Raw genomic sequence first — 8,193 nt, forward strand, 5'->3', positions numbered from 1 at the left:
AAAAAAAAAATAAAGTAGAAAAACGACTCTGACTCTTTCTGTCCGTTTTTCTTTTGGTCATTGAATATTATAATTAGAATCAGATATTTAAAATTGTTTATTTTAGATTCCCGGAAGTTGTCACCGACTGCATTTCTCCTACTGACCACGAGATGGCGATCGTGTTGCGTCAATAGACGGAGACTCTCTCTTTTGGTCAGTGTAAATTATGTTTGGAAGCAAAAATGGAAAACAACTGGCTATTTGATTTGAATTTTAAAATACAAACACCAGAGTCGAAATGCTGTTTGATTGTATCGTCTGAAATAAGTAAGAAAATGTATAATAACAGTTTGATATCAAATTTATAAATAATTTAAATATTATATAATCCCAACGGCATTTCTCCAACCGAAATTACTTTTTCAAGACGAAGTAGTTTTGTGTCATGAAAGCCAGGCTGCCGTACTTAATGCAAAGTGATGACTTCACGATAACCACGCCAATGCAGTCATCATAAAAGGCCACTGGGTGGCGTCAGTGTGCAAAGCGCCCGTTGAGACCGCCCGGAGCAGAAGGTAGGTTTGGCGGACGTGACGTCATGCATGCAGGACAATTGGAGACAGGTGTGCACGGCGGGAATCATCAAATGCAGGCGATGCAAGATGGCCCCCATCCGCGTGGCTTTTCGTCAGGTAAGTGAGCACACGAGCAAATGTATGTCGTTTGTTGCAGATTCTCATAATTACGTTTTGCTTTTTGCAGGATTTGCACACTTGAGAGGTGTAACAGCGTTTGAGGTTTGAGCACAGCATGTCACAATTCGCTTCCTTTTGCTTGATTTAGCACATTGGTTTCTTTTGCAACAATTTCAAATGTTTTTTGGTTTCTTTTTTTAATGCTGGCCAGCACTTTTTTTTTTTCTTTTTTTTATGTTGAATATGACGCACCTGATGCATTGTACATGGAATTGAATTGTAGTTTATTTTTTGTGTGTGTGTGTTTGTACGTTTGTTTGACTAATTGTTGGTGTTCATTGATGATGCTGCAATTATTTCAGGTGGTCTAGAACCATTTTTTTCTGTTTATATCATGTCCTTGTCTGGTTTATGGCATTTTCTTATTGAATTTTATTTCATCTGGTATGTTATTCACCAATGTGCAATTAATTATTTTGTTTCTTGATTTGCAAACTGGTGAATGTGACTTTTTTCTAACCCTTGTCGTCGACTGTCACCAATTTGCATTTAACCCGTTATCCTGCAAATACAGCCAAAATTTGCGACTGCTTTTCCTCCACTGCCGGTTGATACATGACGCAACACGTACCTCAGAATATTTTGCTAGCATTCGATTCTCTGGTTTCCGGTCTGAAGGGACATTTCTCCTTATTTGAACGCCTCCGCTCGACTTGTGCTACATCGTCATTTTTGGACTGCAATCTGTTCAATTTGAGGTAAATTGTGCTGAAATAAAGTTCTGTACAGTCTTATTGTGTACTTGTATTGTATTTTTTTTTTTTTAATATTTGGGAGCTTCAGTTTGATGGTAATTTGCTAAGGTCGGCCATGATGGCGTATTTCCAGTTGCAAATATGATGCTGTATCGAGATGATGATCATCACTTATATGCGTTTTCTTTAGATACCGCACTTAGTATTTCTAATTATTACAAAAATGACATGTTGGGTTATTAATGTAATTTGTGTTGATGGTTTCTCTGCAGAACTAAAAATGAACCCGAAATCCTACAATACAAAGGACCTCGGACCAGGTGCAAATAAGTTGGTGAAAACCTTTCTGGACGCGACTGTACAAACGGCATGCATGAAAATGTCTGCTTTTGTCGAAAGTGAAAGTTCTTTTTTTCTAAGTCTTGGCCCAATTGTAAAGGCCAGACTGTGCCCAAATGTGCAACGTTCATCTGTGCCTGAACAAAAGCTGCTTTTGTGAACTCCAAAAGTGAGCAGAAGTTAGATGCTCGCTGTCCACACTGAAAGTTCAAACTGAGCGTGAGGAAATGTAAGTGAACTTGTGTTTTTTTTTTTAGTTCGTATTTTTCTAATAGTATTACAGTAATCAGTTGCTACTCCTGAAAATAACTGTCAACCGGCACGGTAGTAATGGTGCACGTGTGTTTTGCAGGCTGCAAGAGGAGCAGAATGGGACGAGGAGAACAAGCAATTCCACATCAAGTCAAGAATCAAGCAGCACGCAAAAGTTAAAGTTGTGTGGGGAGCATGTGAACAGGAGGGGGAAGGATGTTGAGCTCTGTGGCGCGCCTTGGTTGACTTTTGGTTCTGGATGCCAGTTGTGTGCTGTGCTAGAAAGGTTGGCTTGAAATGAGGGCAGGGATAGAAAGTGTTTGGAGGGCTGATTGTTGGAGTCTGGTGGTCTTGCTTGAGATGGTCTTTAGTTGTTTGCCTGGATCCAGAGCAGTTGTTTACTTGTGAGAGGATGGCAATTGAAGGCCAGAGTGTGCAGTGTCGGCTTTGAGGGTGGACTCAGCATATTGATCGACACTAACATCCCCTAATAATATCATATCAATAACTAATATTTGATATACCATCCACCCCAACCCCTCTCTGCGTTTCAGGGTTGTGGAGGCACCGGATTTGCTGAGGGGAACCAAGAGGACCTGGACCAGGCTAATGAGGACATACACAAGTGTGTTTTGGGGTGACAAAAGATTTGGTAAAGAAAGTACGCGGACATCAATAAAATAAGTGGAGGGTGAAGAAATATGGCCGAGAAGTCATAGGCTGATTTTTATTTGGTGTTTTAATGACTTGTCACAATTGTATTCCCCCCTCATGTTGATAACTTGCAGGTTGATGTCGGGCAGAGGCGGAGTGTGATGTTCCGTGAGGCATCAAGAACCACCAGACGAGGGTTAAAATTATTCATGTGCACAATGACGTTAAAAGCACACAACTAATTGCACGTTATGCGTTTTGCCGGTGAACGAAAGGACGGACGAGTGCTCCCAACCGTCGACTCCCCAATCAAGTCGGTGACGCGTCACATGACTTTGTGACGCTTTTGCTGTGAGGATTCAGCACCGAGCGACCGGGCCAGGTCTTGAGGAAGAACCGCTTCTCTGCCGACGACCTGCCGTGTTTTGACGAGTTCAAATCTCATCTGGTTTATCATATAACACCGTATTGTGTTAAATGTTGACCCACGATGCCTCCGTCCTTGACTTGTTGCAGGGTGAAGAGGAAGCCGGTTGGGACAGGAGGCACCTTGGAGAACCAGAACAGGGTCAGAAGTACACGTATTAAAGTAAAACAATCCAAGTGACAGTCTCAAAAGTAATTGTCTGCGTTTATGTGCTTGTGTTTGCAGGATGGAGGATCAGAATGAAAGACTGGACAGAAGTAACAAAACTCGTAGCACGAACATGAGCAAGTGACACACGACGACGAGAGGAGCAGATGCTACGGCCCTTGGAGAGCAAAGCGCCAACGACGGAGAGTATTTCTTTGCACTTTGTTGTCTCCGCTGTCACTGAACGACACGTGCTGGTATTGAGACATTTTGAGTTTGGCCATTCAGCCAAAAATAAATCGGCATATGACTCATCCACACATTTTGTTGTTTCAGTCTGTTTTAATGACTTGTCATTGTCCCCCCCCCCCACCCCCGGTCCGTGTTTTTGACTTGCAGGTTGTCGGGCGGCGGCGGAGTGTGATGTTCCGAGAGGCATCAAGAACCACCGGACGAGGGTTAGAATTATTCATGCGCAAAATGACGTGAGCAGCACACGACTAATTTTGCTAACATTATGCGTTTTGCACGGTGCTCAAAAGGACGGGCGAGTGCACCCAACAGACAGTCGACTCTCCAATCAAGTCGGTGACACGTCACATGACTTTGTTGCTGTGTGGCTTGTGCACCGAGCGACCGGGCCAGAACCGCTTCTCTGCCGACGACCTGCTATGTTTTGACTCATGAAATGAAGTCTCGTGTTGTTTTCTTCCTTGTATATATAACACGGCGTGTGTGAAATGTTGCCCACTCAGCCTCCGTTGCAGCCTGGCCGTCCTGGAAGGGGATTGATCTTTCAATTTCAGGTTTTCTTCTGTAGGGGACGTCGCCGACCTTTCGTCGACTGTTTAGATTTTGAGACTCTTTTGTGAATAAAGGGCTCTACAAATGTACTTGTTGCAGGGTGGAGGAGGAGCCGGCGCCCATGTTGCACCACAGCAGCGTAATAAGTGCAAATGCACAAAAGATGAAATTGTTTTTGTAGGGTGGAAGAGGAGCCGGATGAAAGGAAAGATCACGAAACGCATGGCCACTGAGTCTACTTTTGGTATTTTTTTTTTGTTTCCTGTGCAAATATAAATTGTAATAGTACTCTTGCACGTTATGTTCCGAGGTGGCGTTGGTGTGAGATGAGCGAGAGGCAACACGAGCCACCAGACGAGGGAAAGAAAACCAACAAAGACGTGCGAGTGAAACAATTGAGACATCGAGAACTCCATTATTTGCTTTTGTTTTATTCGTGTGAAGAAGCTGCTCGGGAAACACCAAAGAGAACCAGAGCAGAGACGAGACGTGCACAAAAGCACTTTTGTCGGGCGGAAGAGGAGCCTGATGGATGGAAAGGCTGCAAATTGATATGCGACAGGCACAATTAATTTCTTTCTGGGTTGCAGGACTCGGCATGAGCTGGATGGGATGAGGAAGAGGAGCCGTTCCGCAAATGAAGAATCAAGCGGCACACAAATAAGTATAATCTGTTTGAGGTGTGCTTGTAAACGATGCGCAGGAGGAGACAGAGTTGTGAGCTTTGTGGTTTGCCTCGGTTGAGCGTAGCGAAGGAGGCTTGTTGGAGTTGTTGGAGGAGCAGGAAAGGTCTGACGCCAAAGAGGGCAGTCGTGAACGGTGTTTTTGGAGCCGATGGTGTGGTTGTGGTTGAGTGCTCTTTGGCAAGGATTGTTGGAGATGGTCAGCTCGTTGTTTGGATCGTCTGGATGCAGAGCCGCTTTTTGTTGTTTGAGGATGTCGGTTGGAAAACTGGTTGGTGGGCGACGGTGTCGGCAGGCGTCGAGGGCGGAGTCTATCATGTTCTCACACGAAAACATTTGTGTTTCAGCGTTGTGGAGGCACTGGACCAGCGACCGAGAGCAACTTGGACCAGCACCATGAGTCAGAAGACAAAGCAAGTGTCCTTTTGCAGTTGACAAAGAGTCGGTTGGAAAACTCTGGAAGGTCGACAAATGGCAAGAAATCAAATAAATGTCATGTGGCCAAAACATACCAATTTATTTTTGTTTTTGTCTAAACGGCAGCGCATCGTACTCGCCAAATTTCCTGTCCAGCTGAGTCGGGTCCCACCTCCAGTCGCCTTCTACGACTCCTGGAACGCTTTTGTCGGCGCCGTCCTCGCCATTGACCCGAGTGATGTTCACAAATGTTGAGCTCTCTAACGGGCGGCGATCACCAACATGGAGCTGCTGCGTGCGAGCGGCCATCAGGGAGCCTGCAGTCGACTTGCATCTTCAGAAGACGAAGCAAAGCGACGATCACCAAAGGAATGGTGTGCTTGTTTTGCAGGGTGGAGGCGGGGTCACGAAATGCATGCCAGATAAATCAACAAGCGGTGCACGATGACGATGTGTATCGCTGGCCTCAAAGATGGATGGGAAGAGGAAGGATTGCAGCCGTCCAATGAAGGCACTGCAAGATGAACATCTTGTTGGCTTTTAGCAATAAAATTGATGACAGCGCATGTTAAGACAAGTCTCTTTTCCATAGCGTTCTCGGACGAGAGAAGATGCTACGGTACTTGGAGAGCAAAGCGCTCCCTTGGCAAGGAGAGTATCTCTTTTTTTCCCTCCCACTTGATGTTTGTCTCCACTCTGTCACAAACTCACGGGTGTGCACTGACTGCATGATCGGGAGACGTCGAGTTGCTGTTTTCTTGTGCCTTCTTCTGCCACTGTTTTTACTTTGCCTTTCTAACAGGGTGCCAGTGGAGTGGGACGGCCCAAGCGGTACAAAGAACCACTGGACAACAGTCGTAATCACACCAAGTGAGACGCATCCAACTGATTGTACTGAATGTGTTTTGCAGGATGGACCATGAGTCTCATTGGACGAAAGACCCGAAAATAAGATGGTGACAGTCAGTCAACAGATCCCCGATCAGATCTCCTGGACACACAACACCACAGCAGTGATGAAGGTCCATCAGCATCTGCACATCTGAGGGTCCTCAAGAAATTCAACCTGAACAGGAAACTGCTGCTGGCCTTCCACCACTCGTCCATCGAGAGCCTGCTGACTGACTGTGTCTCTCCCTGGTACGGCGGCTGCACTGAGGCAGACAGAGTGAGGCTCCAGAGGACAGTCCCAACAGCGCAGAGGATTATCGGCTGCCCTCTCCCCTCCCTGTCGGACGTCTACGCCACCCGGTGCCTCAGCAGAGCTCACCAAAGACGATACTCACCTGAGCTCTCTCCTCTTTGACCTGTTGCCCTCAAACAAAGACTAACAGACTGAAAAACAGTTTCTTCCCGAGAGCCATCTTCATGCTGAACTCTCGCACTCAACTACCTCTACTTTGAGGAACTGCAACATAATGTTTTTTGTAATTAATTTCATATTTATTTTTTATTTTATCGTAAATTTAGTTTTGTTAAATTGCACTGGAGAAGGAAGCTCTCAATCTCGTTGTACACTGTATGCAATGACAAAGCGCTTTCTGATTCTGACGTTTGTTGTTGCAGGTTGGAGAATGAAGCGGTTGGGACATGAATCCCAGAACAAGGTCCGAAGTACAAATGAAAATTCCAAGTGACAGTCCCAAAAGTAATGGTCTGCGTTCATGTGCTTTTTTAGCAGGGTAGAAGAGGAGCCGGAAGGAAGGAATGGACAAAGGTAACAAAACGCATGGCAAATACATCATGAGGACGAGGAAGGATCGCTCCCGTCAAATGACGCTACGAGGTCGACAGCTTCCTGGCTCTTGAGGTGAGTGTCAAAGTTTGAACATGGATGACAAGATGGGTCTTTCCTTTTTGCAGGGTTCTCCCCACAAGAGGTGCAGATTCTTGGAGTGAAAAACGCCAACTCGACGGGGAGAGTATTTTTTTCTTTGTGCTTCCACTTGGTGTCTTTGTCTCTGTTCTGTCACTAACTCACTGGGTGTGTTTGGACAACACTGACTGCATGATGGCCATTTTGGACTGAGCTGTGCATGAAAGCAACGATGCGTCATTTGAGTTCAATGCGCTCCGAAAGATTTTGAGATGTTTGTATTTGATTTTGTTGGAAGCGAAATGTCAAGCTTTTGTATGTTCCAGATGTGCCTTTGTCCTTGAATGAAAATTGTGAAGTGATTTCAAGTGGTCTGTACTTCAACTGGGCAGAGCCAGTACATGTAGTTGTGTTGTCTAACAAAAATGGCATTGATGTAAACATTTGAAGGATGTTTAATTACGCTTTAAATCACGTGTAACAATATTGACACTCACATGTGCAACTTGTTGGGCATTCATAGTAAAAAGATCTTTTTTTGTTGTAAATATAATTGACTTGTTAAATTGTTGACACTGATAGTAGTGTCTTTATAAAGCATGAGTAGTAAAAAGTAAACGGGCCAATGGAAGCTTTGAACAGAAATGACCACGTGTGCTATATGAAAAGGAAAATGTTGAAAGGCTGAAAAACAAATAAGTCAGCTGATGGTGAAAAATAATTTTACATTTGACAGTTTTTTTTTTTTTTTGCAGTTGATGTAAGTGCAATATGTTGTAAATGTCACTATTGTGAATCTGTTTAAAATACAATCATTTCTTTTTTGTTGTCTGTCATTCATTATCATGCTGTCATCATGGATCACTTGCCTGTTCGTCTTTAAAAAAAAAAAAAAGGGGCTTTCTATCCTTGTCTTCAAAAAAAAAAAATGACTAAAGGTCGTCTCCTTAAAAAAGGTTCTTCTATAAATGGTTGTTTAAAAACATTCTTACTATACATGAACGCCTCCAAACCTTTTCACCCGCAAGACATTCACCTCAACAGAAGTTCTATCGACAAGACAAGACTATTTGTGTGACACAATGACGACTTATATGTGGGGGGGGGAGAGAGCGAGTGCGAGAGAACGAGTCTGAGAGAGGGAGGTTGGGAGATATATATATCTCTATATATATATCTATATATATCTATCTATATCTATATATATAATATATATATATAC

General features: G+C 44.0%; 1 long non-coding RNA gene across 1 annotated transcript; it reads left to right on the forward strand.

The window, feature by feature from the left end:
* Positions 1-5,823: 5,823 nt before the first annotated feature.
* Positions 5,824-7,669, forward strand: LOC148321307 (uncharacterized). Its single transcript, XR_015847025.1, has 3 exons — positions 5,824-6,582; positions 6,722-6,762; positions 6,834-7,669. It is a non-coding gene; the product is annotated as an uncharacterized LOC148321307 (long non-coding RNA).
* The last annotated feature ends 524 nt before the right edge of the window (positions 7,670-8,193 follow it).

Source organism: Idiotropiscis lumnitzeri, chromosome 16, assembly GCF_059441095.1.
Source record: "Idiotropiscis lumnitzeri isolate Australia: NSW breed Sydney's pygmy pipehorse chromosome 16, RoL_Ilum_1.0, whole genome shotgun sequence".
Lineage (NCBI taxonomy): Eukaryota > Metazoa > Chordata > Actinopteri > Syngnathiformes > Syngnathidae > Idiotropiscis > Idiotropiscis lumnitzeri.